Consider the following 17,142-nt stretch of genomic DNA (forward strand, 5'->3'; position numbering starts at 1 on the left):
GATAACGACCTAGCAGTATCCCCTTGATATTTGATTTCCCATATTTCAGAACAAACAATTAATGCTATTGTCTATAACTTGCCAGTATGTGGTTGTGATGGTTAATATTGTCAATTTAACAGCATCTAGAATCACCTAAGAGATAAGGTTCTGGGTATGTGAGAGGTTTTTTTTTTATATAAGTCAACGGAAGTAGGAAGATCTCCCTTAACTGTGGAGGACAGCATTCTATGAAATGAAATCCTGGACCTGAGAAAACTAGTTGAGCACAAGCATTCATTGCTTCCTCCTTTCTTATTGGAGGTGCAATGTGACCAGTTGGTTCAACCTCTTGTCACCATAGCTTCTTCAGTGTAATAGAGTGTACTTTTGAACTCTGAGCCAAATAAATGCTTTCTCCCTTGAGTTGCTTTTGTTGGGATATGTGGCAGTTAGACTATGCTTTGCCCATGGGAGGTGTGGCCTTATTGGAGGAAGTGTGTTAGTGTGGGAGTGGGTTTTTGAGGCTCCTAAGCTCAAGTTCTGCCTGGTGAGGAAGAGAGAATCAGTCTTCTCCTGGTTCTCTTTAGAGCAAGCTGTAGAACTCTTAGCTCATGGATACTGCCATGCTTCCCACCTTGATGAAAATGGACTGAATCTCTGATCCTGTAAGCCAGCCCAATTAAATGTGGTCCTTTATAAATGAGTTGCCTTGGTCATGGTGCCTCTTCACAGCAATGGAAATCCTAAGACAGGGAATTTTGCACAATAGCAACAGAAGTAACAAATACAGTGGTATTCTCCTGTATGAACAGAAATCATACTATAATAGCTGGTCAGGAACTCTGAAATCATTATGCTATCTATGACAATAATTTGTTAAGGTGAGCCATAGGACACAGGCTATACCATCACTCAGACTAGAAGGAATCACCAGGCTTGTGTTCAGCATTCAGGTGTGGTTGTATATGAAGGTCCCTTTCAAACTACAGGTCCCTTAGTGTGTCAGAATGTGGCTCTATTCTCCATATTAATTTGTGTTATCATTTTTATATCAAATATGAAACACTAAACAATCTTCTAACAGAACCAACAATGCTCAAAATGACATGTCTGACACATGAAGGGAACTAAGTGTAGCAGGCTTTCAGAACCTGGCCCAGCATTCTCAGCATGCTACCTCATGAGATTGGGCTGGATCCTTGAGCTCCTCTTGGACTGGTCCCTTCTCTCTCATGTTTGCACATCTGTCTTGGACAGTTGTGCTTTCCTTGACCCCAAGCTACCCTCTGCCTATACTTTACCTTTCCTCTTCCAGCCCACTGTACAGACAGAACTGAGCCTTCCCAAGGGCGAATGCTTGACATAAGAGCAGCAGGAGCTTTTTTGTTTGTTTGTTTTTTGTTTTGGTATTATTAATTGTAAGCCTGTTAGGTCAAGGAACAGTTGAGGACACCACAGCCCTTTGTGATTGGTGGAATTAATACCTTTTTCTAACTCATTAAAGCAGAGAGGTAGTCTCAGTTCTGTAATTCGTTTTGGAGCTTAGATCAATAAAGGGAATGTTAGGATAAATATCCCTCTCTGCTGAAGACCCTCATAGTCTCCTCTATTGTGGCAGATTTTAATCTGACTTTAGGTGAATGCTTAAAATGAATCCCCTCCCATTGCCTCAACAGCTCTCCCTAAAATTAGTCTTAGGTTTCTGCACATGCTTCCAGATTCATACCAGTCATTAGAACATTGGTCTCCTACTATCTTGGAACTGTTGCCCTGATTTTTCCCTATTAATCTGATTCTTATTCATTCTTAAGTCTTGTTTGGCTGCAGTATTCTCTGTAGGATCCTATGGCTCCATGGAAACCTCTCTATCCTTCTCTCTTCTAAACCACTCATTGCTGAGCCCATAGACAGCCTCATTATCTGCTGCTTTGCACCAGTAGGCACTTTCGCATTGAGTTCTCTGCACTCTAAGATCCTCAAAGGAGATATCTATTATTTATTCCTAGTTCTCAGTGGCGTTGTATGATACAAGGAGGTTCTTTTTCATGTCCCTTTAAGGTTGTAGGAATCTAGGGCTTATCATCTACCTAATTACTTCTTAGTCTAATGGACATTATATATACCTATCTTAGTCAAGAGTAAAGCATATGCCAGTTATTCCACCCCATCTGTGTGGAGACACATTTCTGGATGGCAAGAACTGTAAAATGCCTCCTGGTCTCCTCCCGGCCTTTGCCTACTTGTGGTAAAGATTTGTGTTTCAGCAGAGTGTTTAGAGATTCCTTTCATATCCTACTGAAGAGCTCTATGGCTTCATGCTGTCATTAACTGGATTCCATCCTAGGAAAGTTTTAGAGGTGACAATGAGCCCAGCCTTTCAATGTGCTCATTAAATGCATGTGTAAATTTGGTGCTTTGTCATGATAGTGCATTAGAAGTCTGGGGAAAAAGAGACAGACACAAAGAGATAAATAAAAAATAAAAGGCACAGATGGGGCATGGACAGTTCCTCATTGCTTGTTCCGTATGATAGAACTCAACACATCTGGTCTGCCACGAAAAGCATCTTTGCACTAATTTGTTTGTCAGTATCCATTGAGAGGATGATCTGTCATCCTGTCATATGTTGGCTGCCCCGAGATGTTTGAAGACAAGACTAGCCACAAATTGGAACCGTAGCCACCTGGGAATGAGTGGAGGAAACCACCAGCTGTTTGAAGAAGTAGCAACTGTATTTTTTTTTTTTAGCTGAAATTTTACCATAAGCTCTCCAGAAAAATTGGCAGCTGCATGGAAAAATGCTAATCACAGTAATAGGGCAGTAAATTCATTGTTTCTCTGTTCTGGTGTGTGTGTGTGCATGTGCCCATGTATATGCATGTGCATTTGGTACATAACACACACACACACACACACATACACACACATACATACATACACACAATCTTTATTAATAAAGAGAAGGAGCAGAATCAGGTGATCAGGATTGAAAGGGATGGAAACTCCCTTGCTCTTTCATATTTTAAGTCTTTCTTAGGGGCCATCACATCTTGCTTTGCAGGAAGAAGAATTGAGATTTCATTGTCTGCTTCATTTGGTTTCCTGATGGCCTGCTCTAGTCATGGCTCTTCAACTTCATACACCACCTGTTTCTGAGAACACATTATCTTTGATGGAATCTATTCATTTAATTTTTTGTATCCAGAATAGATTTTAATCTTTCCAGAGAATGGAGACACAAGTCTTTGTCCTAGAACACAATTATAAATGCTATTTGCATTGAGTTTAAAGTTATATCTTGAACAATACATGAAGTATCTAATTTCTGAAACTGAATGTGCTGCCAGCCAATGTTCCAAAGATTCCTTTGCATATCTTGTCTGATCTTCATATGGCTGGTCTCTGTGGAGCATCCTGAATGTGAAAAGCTCTGTGCTCAGCTTTCTTAGATCTCTCAGAAAAAGATCAGGATCTCTACAGAGTGCAACCCTTTGCTAGAGTCTTTCTGAGGTCTCCGATGTTGCCTGCCAATAAAAACTAGCTTTGATTCCCACTTTCCTCTGACTTCCCCTCCTTGTCAGGACCTTACTTTGTAGCCTGAATTTCACGACTGAACTGGATTTATTTTTATCTATATGAAGACATTATGGGTATGTAACACATGTGCTGGAATATATTAGGAAATATTGACCCTTGCCAAAGGTATTGCCTTCTAACTATTACTCAGTTGTTGGAGATTGTGCAAATATGGAGGAAGAATGACTCAGTGTGGGAATCATTGGTGGGGGTTAATTTCATAGAGAAGGCATTCACAAAAATGTTGGAACAGTCTCCAGTTTTCTCTTTAGGTCATTTGGTTATAGTTGATCTACCATTTATAGTTGATCTGCCATAACAAAATTAATCAGTACGGAGCAAGGCTGACATGGAAAAGGGACCCTTTCTTTAAAATAATATTTTGGGCTTTCTGGCTAGTACCAGAAAGCAAGGTCATACAGGGAACATTTTACTACCACTGGCTAACATATCAATTCTTTTTTTTTTTTTCATTAAGTTGGACTGCTTTGTTCTTTGAAGTTGTACAATTCTGTCACTGCGTAGTCTAAAAGAAAAATCAAGGAATGAAGTCTGGAAAGAAAGGGATGCATGTTAAATTCTCCCCAAGTGTGAAGCACAGAACTTACTATGTTGAAGAAAGAACATATAGTTAGAGCTTCATGGGTATATGCCTTTATCCATCTGCTTACAAGTCTATATTTGCTTAGGCTGTGGGCTGCTGTGGTAAGTAGGACATGTGTTTTGCCTAAAGGGAAATTGAGCATTACCTCCAAGTGCACCTTGGATATGTTTATACTTAGGGAAATGGAGAAGGGTGGAAGGAGAGCAGTAGGCAGTCCTTGTTATTTTAAAATTTATCTCTAAGATCGAGACTTATAGTTTAGATAACCCATAAATAGAGCCACAAAACAGATGATTTAAATGAAGACCAAAAAAGGTTAGCCTTTTCAAAAACCAGTGCTGGTAATCTTAATTACAATTCCAAGAGAATGATCCACAGACTAACAAATTAGACTTTATAAAAATTTTAAATATTTGTTCTGCAGAATATTTTAAGAGTGTAAAACAAAGTAAAGACTAGAGAAAATATCTGCAAAGGACTGCAATATAAATGTATAATGTTCTCCCCCCAAACTTGGCCATAATGGTCAGTCTAACTAGAAACGTTGGAAAAGACAAGCTATTTTACTGAAGAGGCTTCATAGATGACAAATTAGCATGTGAAAAGGCGTCTCACAGGAGGGGCTGGCGAGATGAATCAGGAGGAAGATGATTTGCTGTTTACTCAGAGGACCTGATTCCCAACACCCACATTAGACAGCTAATAACTTCCTGTACCTCCAGGTGCAGGGGCTCAGACACCCTTATCTGACCTCCATGAACACCTGCACACACACACACACACACACTCACACACTTAAATAATAAATCACATATAATACATCTTTAAATAATAAAAAAAGATGTCCAGCATCATTAACTGTTGAAAAAATTCAAGTTAAAACCACAGTGAGATATTAACAGATGCACTGGAGAATGGCTAATGTGAATAAGTAGTGACCATAACAAGTATGGTAAAGATAAAAGGAACCTGAATCTGTCATTTATACATCACTGGTAAGAATGTACATTGATATACGCAATCTGGAAAACAGGCTGATACTTTCTTACAAAACTAAACATGTTAGCTAGTATATGATCCGAAGACTATATTCTTGGATGTTAATCATAGAGGAAATGAAATTTATGTTTGTGTAAACCTGTGCATGGGTGTTCCTAGCCTCTTTACTCATAGTAGCTGGAAACAAATTAGCTGAGATATTTTCCAATGAATGAATGGTTAAACAAACTGTTACATATCCACCATGGAATACCATTCAACAAGAAAATAGCAATGATCTATTTGTATGGACAGTGATGTAGTAGATAAAGTCTCCAGGGAGGCTTAATGATTAAAAGCCAGTACAAAAAGCTTACATGATTTATGATCCTTGTTATACAACTTTAAAAATGGACTAGGAATGGAGAAGAGATTAGTGATTGTTGGGGGTTGTAAGGGAGAGGAAGTAAGTAGGTCTGCTTGTTCAGAGGCAATATAAAGGACACTGGTGGTTATAGAACGTTTCACATCATGAGATTGATAATAGTCACACAGGTCTTTATCTTATCTATGGTAAAATTCCACAAAACATCTGTATGTACACACACACACACACACACACACACACACATCCTTAACTTTATATTTTAAGAGCTATAGAAATATGAGAAAGATCAGTGTCTTTGTCCTGGTGGTGACATTGTACCATAAGACATTATCATAGGTGGGGTAATTGAGTCATGTGCTAGCTCTATGAAACTTTTTTTTTTTACAATGTAAATCTGTAATTATCTTAAAAGTTTAATTAAAAAAATTAGGTAGCTGCTTACAGGGTTATGAAGGGTTTATGTTTGCATAAATTTCATAATTAAAATGATGCATTAAATCATGACTGCAAACTGCTTTTGGTGTTGTAGTTGATGAGTTCTCATTAACTTGCTGTAGGACAAAGCACTCATTGCTCAAAAGCACATTGGTGGCTTCCAAATAAGATAGGTTGAAAACTTCAGGTCTGAACTGTTTGCTATGCAGATAGAAATTCCCACTCTCTAAAACCCCAAACAACTAAAAAATCAACCCAAACCAAAAACCCAGCCCTGTAAAGAGAACTTAGTTGTATGCTAGTCTATAGGCATACAGAGAGTCTTGTGTGAGTTCAGGTAAAATTTGCTGCCCCATCTGGCACATGCATGTAGACAGTCTTTGAGGAGCAGTTGTCTCTGTTTGCTTAGTGTTTTGTAACACCGTTTACCTTTCTGTCAAAAGAGCCGCCATATAAAAATAACATATCAAGAATATCTTTGTCAATCTCAAATAGAATAGACTTCACTGAAGGGAAAATACTTTGAAACAAAGAGGAAAATTATATAGTCATAAAAGGGTAAGTTGAACACCACTGAAAACTTATAACTGCCTTCAAAGTTTATGCAACAACCAACAAAAATCAAAAATATATGAGGCAAAATCACACAGACCTGAAACAAAAATGCAACAAGTCTGCATCCATCACTGGGGCTTTAAAATACTGCACTCTCAGTGATTTAGACAGCATCTAGATTGAAATACAGTAGGGATATAGAATAAATAATACCATCACCCAATAAGATCTAATTGACATGCATAAAAATTTTACAGATATACACATTTTTCAAGCTCTTTGAAACACTAGCCAATATAGAATACATTGACCAAGCTGCATGAGATTTGAAATAATTGAAATTATATAGAATATGTTAACTGACCATAATAGTATTGAAGTAGAAATCACCAATAGAAAAATTACAAGAAATTATCCCCAGTATTTGGAAATTAGAGAATGTGCTTGTAGTGCACGCATTAAAAAAAAAGCCTAAAAGAAAAAAAATAAAGGAAAAAGGATGGAAATATAACATTTTAAGATATACGTGGTACCGCTAAAGCACTGCTGATATAGAGGTATTTATAACACACTTAGGATTTACGTTAATTTGGAGCAGCTCTAGGAATGAAGAAAGTATTGACTCAGTAACTAACTTCTCTTTCTCAGAACGGAGAAAAAGCCAGTATAGGAATGTGGCTCAGTTTAGGCCACGAGTAGGAGTGTGAGCCTCAACACTGCCCAAAACAATCAAGCAGATGACTAACTGGCCAACGAAATAATCTACTAACTGCCTAACTAACCAACCAGCTAACTGCTCAACCAACTAACCTACTAACTGACCAATCAACCAATTAACCAGCCAAACAACCAGGTAACAAACAAACCAGCCAATTAAATGGCCAACCGACAAACCAACCAATCACAAGGAAAAAGAAAAGAAAAAAAGAAAAACCAAGCATAAGTAAAGGAATAAAGATACAAGGAAATAATTGATGAAATTAATAAGAGAAAAATAGGAAAGCAAAAGAAAACGGATTTTTTTAAAAAGAAAATCTGTAATATTTAAAAAAACAACAAACAAACAAACAAACCCAGCAACCAACCAACCAACTAACCAACAAGAAAACCCTCCAAAACAAAAAATCATGAACATCAGAAATAGGTCATCATCACAGAATCTGCTGTCATTCAAAGGATAAGGGAAACAGTTTTCCATTCATAAACTAACCCAGAAGAAATGTATCTAGAGAACTGGTAACTAGAAAAACTCAGCCAGGATAGAAAAAGCAACCAGGATAGTCCCATAATCAGCTAAGAAAATAAACTAAAATTTTTCTTAAAAAGGAATATTCATGTGTGGTTGGCTCTCCTGTTTGCTCCCCTTCTCTGGTACGTCTTGAACTTTATCATAACTCATAACAGTGCACTGGTGTGACCAAATGATGTGTGGGCAGGAATTCATTTTGTGTTACTGACAAAAAAATATTATACCTCAGAGTAATTTCATGAATAGTAGTTAAATAAATAAACACTCTCTTTAGCTGAGAACAACCCATTTGAGAAGGAGTTCTTATTCTTCTTTTAGATAGTAGGAGTTAGGCATTGAGATTAAGATTAAGATTTCCTTAAGAAATAACTGTAAGGGTCAAAGATAAAATCCCAACTCTATCCAGTCCTAACCCTCCATCCCCTTTTCAGGGTCGTTAGGAATTAGTGCTTGTGATGGTTTATTGTCAGTATCAACTCGACTGGATTTGGAATCTCCTAAGAGACACTTTTCTGGGTGTGTCCGTGAGGATGTTTCCAGAGAAGTTTGACTGGTAGGAAGGCTATACCCTGAATGTAGGTAACACCATCTATGGACTGGGATCTTGGATGGAATAAAGAGGTGAAAAGAAGGCAGCAGAGTATACCCTTCACTCATTTGTCGTGGCTTCATGACTCAGGATGCTGTGACCAGCCACCTCATAGTCCTCAAATGTGCTTTCCTGTCACAAAGGGCTGCATCCTTCTTAAACTGTTTCAGTGTAAATCCATTTTCTTTTAAGTTACTTCTGTCATGTATTTTATCCTAGCAACAAAAAAAGGTAACTTATACAGCAAAGTTGGCAGGAAGGAGAAAAAAAAACCTTGAAAGTTTGTCATTCATATAGAGATAATTTAAAGGGCCAGCAGTGGAGTGCTTTGTTTATGAATATTGATTGTATCCCCCCATTAAATGACTCCTTCAGAATCTAAATGATTCTGTACATAATAATCCAAAGTAAATTCGGAAGTAATCAAATCTCCCATTAGAACAAGCCACGGTCTATTTGACATTAGACAGTAACCTGAGTTCTAAAGCCTTCTGTGGTTCCTCCTGCATGGCCCTCCACAAATTATAAACACCATCAAAGGTGCAGATGTTTCATTACTCAGCAACTTGGTGAATATTGCTCAGACACTACAGGTCAACGTGAGTGTTCCCTAATACTGTGTACTAAATTTTGTTTGTAATCAGGAAGAAAACAAAAGTATCTCAAGGCATATATTAGAGGAACACTTTGAATATTGAATTAAGTCATTCAAACCAGAGTAATCTGGTAATAGGAGAAATTTTAAGAAGGCAAAGGCATTCTGGAGGCAGAGGCCAGTGTTAGTGGCTCAGCAGATGAAGTGCTGGCTGCACAAGCATGAAGACCTTGGTTTGCATCCTCAGAACACACACTGCCAGACAGGGTAGTGTGCATGCGCAATCCCAGTGCTCACATAGTGTGATGGGAGACTGAGACAGAATGCTCCAGTTAGCCTGGTTTATGCAGAAATAAACAACAGATCCTGTTTTACACAGGAAGTTTTACACTCGATGTCCTCTGACTTCCATATGCATGCTGAGGTGTGATTAAAACATTCCACATCAAATATAACTTGAAAAAACTGTGTCTATCCTTTTTTTCCTTGCGATTAGTATATCTTAGAGAGGAACTGCTCTCCCCCCCGCCCCCACACCCACAAGTTTTAGCTTCTTCTGATGGGCCATTCTCAAATGAGGAATCTCCTAGCTTCATGGCTGGGGCAGTCAGATTTACAGGAAATTGAAAATACAACAGATTTGCCTGGGAGGCCCCAAGAACACAACATAGGACACTGCACCCACGGTGGCTCAAGGCCAGGGGAGAATCCAACAAGAATTGTTCCTGAGCCAAAGTAAGGTGGGATTAGGAACGTCTGATTGCTTCACCGTGTTCTCTCCTTAAGGACAAGGAGGTTTGGTAGGCACTATTTGCTGAGCAAGGCCATCTGTGCCACTTGCTTCCTTCAGAGCTTTGAAAGGGACGGTCCCTACTGCCTCTTCGTGAGCAGAGTGCTGGCATGACTATTTTTCAGGTGACAATGACATGAGCCTCTATCAGTGGAATCCAAGTAGATCAATGCACAAGACCTAAGTCCAGGCTGTGGTGCCATGCCACATATCAAGACAGCACTTCCCAGTGCTCCCCCAACCCTCAGGCTCAGACATGTGTTTCACCGTCCCCCTTCCCCCATGTTCTCTTAGCCTCAGGTCATGGAGATGGCTGGAGGATTGTTATAGATGTCCTATTACACACACTCATCATTACTTAGTCTTAGCACTTAGACGAGTTATGAGTATCTGTATTCTCCATTTCCCACTGCAGAAAGAAGCTTTTCTGATCAAAGGTTGAAAGTAGCACACATTTCTGGGATGAATTGCTGGCACAGCTGTGCTGAGTTGAAAGGCAGAGTTCTCAGATTCTTCCCTCTCTACCAAGTTCAACGTGGCGCTCTGTGTGGAACTGAGAACGGGAACCTTGCTATCAGCACCTTAGAGCTGTACATTTCTGGCTGTTGAGGAGGGAGATTGTAACCCTTGCATCCCAGCGTGGCCTCTTCTGGTCCTTTAGGGCCGGGCTTTTCTTGCAGCTTCAACTGCTCTCTGCTCAGCAGCTTCTTAGCTTTGTTTTTTTTTTTAAGAGAAAGTATTTTTTAAAAAGCACTTTACTGCTCTTTAGTGATCATGTTTAATTCTCATGCATCAAAGCTGGTAAAGTCTGCCATTTAAAAAGGTAATTATGTCTAGCTCCTCTTTCAGAGCTACTTGAATACCGTAAAAATCACAATGCAGTGTGACAGTGCTGGGGCTGGATTCCTTTACTTTTCCTATGATACTCTTCCTATAGCAGTGTGGATATTACAAACCCCATACAAAAACCTAATAAAAGCATCACGAACATATAATTCTTCTTATAAAATTGTCTACCTTGCAAAGCTTTTAGGAAACAGAACATTAAAATATGTTAATGCACCCAGATAGATCTAAATTTCCCTTGGGGAAAAGCGACTTTAACTGCCATTTCAGATTTTACATTTTTTGCTCTAACCCAGTGATTTCATTTAAATAAAAAGATCTTATTTTCTGTGATGAAAATTCAGCTGCTTCGTGTAACCCTGAAGCATCTTGATTTATTATTGACTGTATCTCTTTCAAGGAGGATATTTTTCTCAAAGACATGCAGGAATCCTTATATTTCTTACTTTTTGGCATTTTCTATTAATCTCACCACATCTGTGTTCATGCTAGTTGGATAAAAAATTAGAAAAGTGTAGTGGTTATATATTTGGATAAATACAATTGCAAGAATCAATGTATTCTGCTCACCTGAATGAGCCTGTCTCCTGTTTCCTATTTGCTGTGTTAATGGAGGCTTTGAAGCTTACGAAGCATCTTCAATGGCCAAAATAAAGGATTCTTTAGTAGTTATTTTCCAATTGTCTATAAAATACATAGTTGTCAATATGTATTTTAGCAGTTGCTTGAGTAAAATGTGTAAGAAAATATTTTATTTATATTTGTACTGAAGAAATAGTTCATGAAAATTCATACATATAACTAAATTTGTATATGTACATACACTTGTAAATATCTATCATCTGTCTATCTATCTATCTATCTATCTATCTATCTATCATCTGTCTATCTATCTATCTATCTATCTATCCAATGTTGTATGATTTTTCTTGGGGATACATGAACAAATGTGTATTTACCCAGGAAAGGATGTCAATGACAGACCATAGAAATGATTCCATCCAAGTCTAGATTGGTGAAACAGTGAGTTTAATTGGATTGTTGTCAATAGCAAGGAGGAAGGGTTACTTACAGGGGCATGCATAGCTGACTCAGAAGCACCTAGCTGCTTCACCAAAATGTACACAGGAGCATGAGTGAAGGCACATATAAACCGAATTGCCTCTATTCTACATAAACAGTTATTCGATTACTATTTTCATAACTCAGAGAGGAGTCTCATGAGTCTGGGAGATTTCTAAACTTCCTGAACCTAGTAAATTTCAGGACCTTCCTGAGTCTACTAATTTTTTTACTTCCTTCTAGGAGGAAATGCTTTAGCTCAAAGGAAATAGCTACAAAACACATACCAACATGTAGGTTTAGTTTATTTCTAGTTTTAATTTACATATTCAGTTATAGTTCTTGTATATTTATAATATATATAATTTACTTATTATTTATAATATGTATTCATAGAATTACAGATGTAGTTTACACAGATTGTATAAACCTATGGTTTAGAAGCTATTTCAATAAGTGCATTAATACAGCCAATGGTTTGTAAATGACATAAATGGAGGATTTTATCTGAAAGATGTATACCTAGTTGACGTAAAAGGCACAGATAAATGTTTCTTGCTTTTAAGAAAGTTAATTGGGAGGGATGAATCTTCCAAGCTAATTGGGAAATGACCAACAGCAAGAACTGTGTACAGAAGGGAGGGGTCCAAGTGAATCTGAGTGTTAGAAGAAAACCCACAGTAGAGAGACTCTTTGAGATGCTTTGAGGGAAGGAACAGTATTGAAACAGGGTTCATGGGTCCTTAGTGAAAAATCAGAATTTTAAAATGTAAGTGTAACAGTCATAAAGACTTGTGGGTAAAATTTGACATGGAGCATGGAGAAATTGCTAAACAAACAAATGAACAAACAAACAAAAGGTTAAAGTGTGTCAAAGATGTGTGCTGTAATTTAACAAACTGAAACCACCCTGTTAATTTATAAACACACTTTCTGTCGATTGAATACAAGAGTTTTGATCCGAGATGTGATTTCTTAGTCATTTACAATTCAGTGTCTTTCATGCACTCCTTGTGACTCATGAGAACTGAGATTTTCACAGGTCCTCCTCTTTACTCCTTTATCCTCATCGCCCCTTCTTCTTTGAATTGGGCAAAGTGTTATGGTGTTAGAGTGGTACACTAGAACTCCTGGACTATTGATATATACCATCAGCGTGTTTTCCGTGAGACGTGGCAGTCCATCAGGTTTTAGTTCCTGTAGCCACATTGCGTGCTTACACATGAATTTGGCTTATACTACTTAAGAACTAAGCACATCTAGTTTTTGAAAGAGACTGAGATTCAAACTGAACTTGGCTACTTATTAGTGAAATGACCCTGAGTTAGTCATTCATTGTTCTAAACCTCGTGGTGTCAATTACAACTAATATTCTATATCTAATATTTTCTTCAATTTTGATTGACATTCATTACTATTTTCATATTATATTCATTGTGGGGGACTACCATGTTTAAAATGTCTAAGTCCTGGCTTCAGAGATTGCTTTCTAAATTCACAATTCACAAAGACTTTAGCATATTGTGGATCACCTCCAGTGCCACAATGTTGAATGATATACAGTGTTGAATGATACTGGCTTTTGATTTTATTTTCAATATGAGTTTCTGGTTTCTCACAGACTTGTCTATTTGTAGCCCATTTTAGCTGTGGGTCTTTATTGGTTTACTACAGTATTTGAGGTAGATGTGAAGAGAATTTTAGCTGTAAATATTTTCCAATGGATTTTTTTAACTGTTGGATAGAAATTAGTGGGAGAACAAGAAATCAGAGTGTTTTAATAGAGAGATGAGGTACTTGGGGGACTATGAAATACAAGGATTGAAGTAACCTTTTCAGACTTTCTCATACTACAGTTGAGACATTGAAAGACCTGATAAAACCCTTATGCACACCTCATACCACCCTTTGCCAGGCCTAGAGGGAGAAGAGCCCACAGGCTGTAGAAGTGTCTCATGATTACACGTTCTTTACAGGTTCAATGGCAAGCCAGCTCTCAGCTCACTTGGTGGTGACAGCTGAATCGTTTTCTAAGTACAACTGTCAGGTAGACCAGATGTCAGCTTTTGCATTTGTGCAGTAGATGCCTACTTTAATTTGTTATTGGGAGGCTAATGATTCCTGCCTCTAGTTTCATTTTATTATCCAGTTAAAATGTATAAATTACATTGTTTTCAAGGGAAAAGGAGTAATTCCAGCAATTTTTTTCCCCAATAAGCTAAGTTGTTTGGAAAAATTGTTTTCTGGCAAGGCCATATTTCTGACTGTTCTTTCACATTTTCTTTCTCTTGCACTGCTTTTGACACATTCTTGCCAACATCAAAATGAAAGAAGTATTTGTGCAGCCAATCTTTTACAATAAAGAGGCAAGTTTTTAGAAAGAAGTTAATGCTTACATTTTAATGTTTTTATATGGTTCTTATTTTGGGTGGACCATTTAAATTAAAACAAAGTAATAGCTGGTATCATTGTCCAACTCCTTTACACACATCATCTAAATGAACCCTATATTTAAAGTTTTCTAGATAGTATAATTACTTTTTACTCACACAAAAATCACTTAGAAAGTGAAATCAATCATTTTTACTTACTTTTATGACATATTATATTGTTTTTAAATTCTGAGACAATGTATCAACTTTGTAATAAGTATTCATTTGTAAATGCTATGAGTTTTCAACATACTAATATTAATCAATATTGAAAAAAATACTCAAATAATTTTCAGGTTGAAACTTGGAAGTTAAATGTCTCATAGACACTTATGAAGGTAATGAGTTTTAATTGTATAAGATCTGGGTTATTAGGACTTTTCTGTAATAGCATATTACATTATTATCTCCCACCACCCCTCTCAATTTTCTTGAACAGATTACAGGAGAGTTAGGGTCTCTTTTCTGGGTAAGTACTATTTTCTAATATTTTGTTAAAGTCTATTCAAGTTACATCTTGTCTATGACCGATACTCTTAAACATCATTCTGAGGTCTCAGTTAGTCTAAAGTTAAATTTTCTATGTGTTAGTATGTGTTAATATTTCCTATTTTGGATATTAAACCCACACTACAGGCCTGGGTAAGAGAGCTGGGCAATTCCTCAAATTGAACCAATAAACAGAAACTAGGAAACCAAAAGCTTTCATATGACAGCTTCTCTCCTGGTTCAAATAATGGCAGCTGCCTCAAGCTCTCCCATAGTCAACTGAAAATAAACAGTTTATAACAGGCCAAGACCAGAAGCTATCTTCTTAAAATCAAGGCACTCACTACTTCTGAAATTAAACATTAATAAGAACTTAGTCAGATAATACATTTCATACATGAAATAACAGAACCAAGAAAAATGTAAATGAATTTTTTTGTTTGTTTCTTGCAAAACTTGGAAGAACCACACAGGGAAGTCACTTGGAAGTCTGACCTAGGAAAGAATAGAAGGCACATGAAATGGGCAAAAGGCATAAATATGTCAACCAAGTGGCCAGCAACAAAGCAACAAAGCAAAACAGAAATAAGGAAAATATGAAAATGTAATAGGTCAATCTGATAAGTTAGACAGCCCAACTAAGATGCATGACAGCAATGAATTATGCTTTCCTAGAGACTTAGATATAAAATAGAGGAGAAAATATTTCTTTAATAAATATGGAAGCATAAAAAATGCCATGATGACAATAAGATTTAAGTGATCTTACATAGTTATCCATACATCTGTTATGTGTATGTACTCATGATGAATCACTTAATACAAGAATGTATCAAGTACAAAATGGGTTGATTCCAAGAAAGATCCTAAAGTTCAGTTGAGGAAATTAAGAGTTATCAATATCAGAAAAGAACATACATCCAGTAGTATTTGTGTAGAGTATGGGTTTGAGGGAAGAAGGATGAAGAGCGACTGTCTGATTGGCAGGGTGGAGAGAGGTGAGGGTGGGGCATATGATCCTAATCTGATTAGTTTGCTGAAAGGAAAGAGTACTAAGAGTGAGAGAGGCCCATTGGACACACAAACTTTATATGCCCCAGTATAGGGGAACGCCAGGGCCAAAAAAATGGGAATGGGTGGGTAGGGAAGTGGGGGGGAGGGTATGGGGGACTTTTGGGATAGCATTGGAAATGTAATTGAGGAAAATACGTAATAAAAAATATTAAAAATTTAAAAAAAGAGTGAGAAATAGGGTTTGCTTCACAGAAAGGAGAATTAAGAGGCTCAATTGAGGAAACTCTAGCGTGGATCATTCAATATTTTAGAGGAAAGATAGAATGAGAGAATGGTTTATTGGCCTTGTTTTGGGCAGGGAAGCACTATAGTCCAAAATGGAATCTTTCTCTTCGCATGAAGCCTACTGTCCCGCTAGTAGGGTTCTATCTTCTAATGGATTTATCCACCATTTTCTCCAAGACTGTGCTAAATGTAAATTTAGTCTGAGTTGGGGCTTAGTGCAGTAGAAGGAGAGTAGAATGGACTGATGGTGGACAAAGGTGAAAATAACCAAACTAATTCACAGAGTAAGACAAGAGGTTTGAGACAATGAGTCTGTGTCTCCGATGGTTGACTTTTAGGAATAGCTATCTTGGAAAGTCCTTTTGTATTTTTTTGCTCTATTTTTGAAGTGAAAATATTATTACTATCACCTCAGATGATTATAAGGAGTGCAGGCAGCTGCTATTTCAATTATCCAAAGAGTGTTCCAATCTACCGATGGTAATAGTAGTAAGAAAATTAATAGTCAATATTTATTGGACATTTATGATGTGCCCAGTTCTTTTCTCATGTGCCCTTAGGATCCTATATACACAGACCAGTTTAGTTTTTTTTTTAAGACTTATTTTTTGTGTCTTTCTATGTGTGTATATGTACACACATGGACATGGGAGCATAGGTGACTGTGGAGTCTGGAAGAGGGTACTGGATTCTTGGAGCTGAAATTGCAGACCACTGTGTTGTTTTTGTTTTTGTTTTTGTTTTTGGAATGGGTGCAGGCAAATTGAACTGAGATCCTCTGCAAGAGTACTACAATGCTCTTAAGTGATGAGCCATTTATCCTGTCTCTGCTTTAACTCTTACAAATGCATGGCATTCTGTTTGTTCTGCTTTACAAGTGAGCCAAAGAGGACTTTCATATTAAATGGCATTGTATGGTTATATAGCCATAAACTAGGCATTGGTCCTAGAAGGCATGAAAGGAAATGTTGCAGCAACATTGGGCCATTTGGGATTATGCACCATCTTCTCTCAGATAACCATGGTTTTTAGGAAAATGTACTGGAATTTCCTAAGTCTGTGTTTATCCTTTGTTGTTGTTTTTGAAAGATAACCCGTGTAGTCTCTGATGTTCTTCTGGGGAAAGAAATTTTAGTATGTACGAGCTTATTTACCACAGTGCTTCATTCATGCTGGATTTTTGAAAAATGTTGGTTTTTATGTATTTATTAAAAGTTTTTTTCCCCCTCCTTTAAAAGTACTTAACTTATAGCCAGGGAGAGATGGCTGTCTC

General features: G+C 37.4%; 1 protein-coding gene across 1 annotated transcript in view; it reads right to left on the reverse strand.

Annotated features, from left to right (window-relative positions):
* The window catches only part of Adarb2 (adenosine deaminase RNA specific B2 (inactive)), a 571,813-nt gene that overhangs the window by 261,253 nt on the left and 293,418 nt on the right, over positions 1 to 17,142 (reverse strand). The window lies entirely within an intron of this gene.

Source organism: Mus caroli, unplaced genomic scaffold (assembly GCF_978045245.1).
Source record: "Mus caroli unplaced genomic scaffold, Mus_caroli_1 scaffold_15, whole genome shotgun sequence".
Classification (NCBI taxonomy): Eukaryota; Metazoa; Chordata; class Mammalia; order Rodentia; family Muridae; genus Mus; species Mus caroli.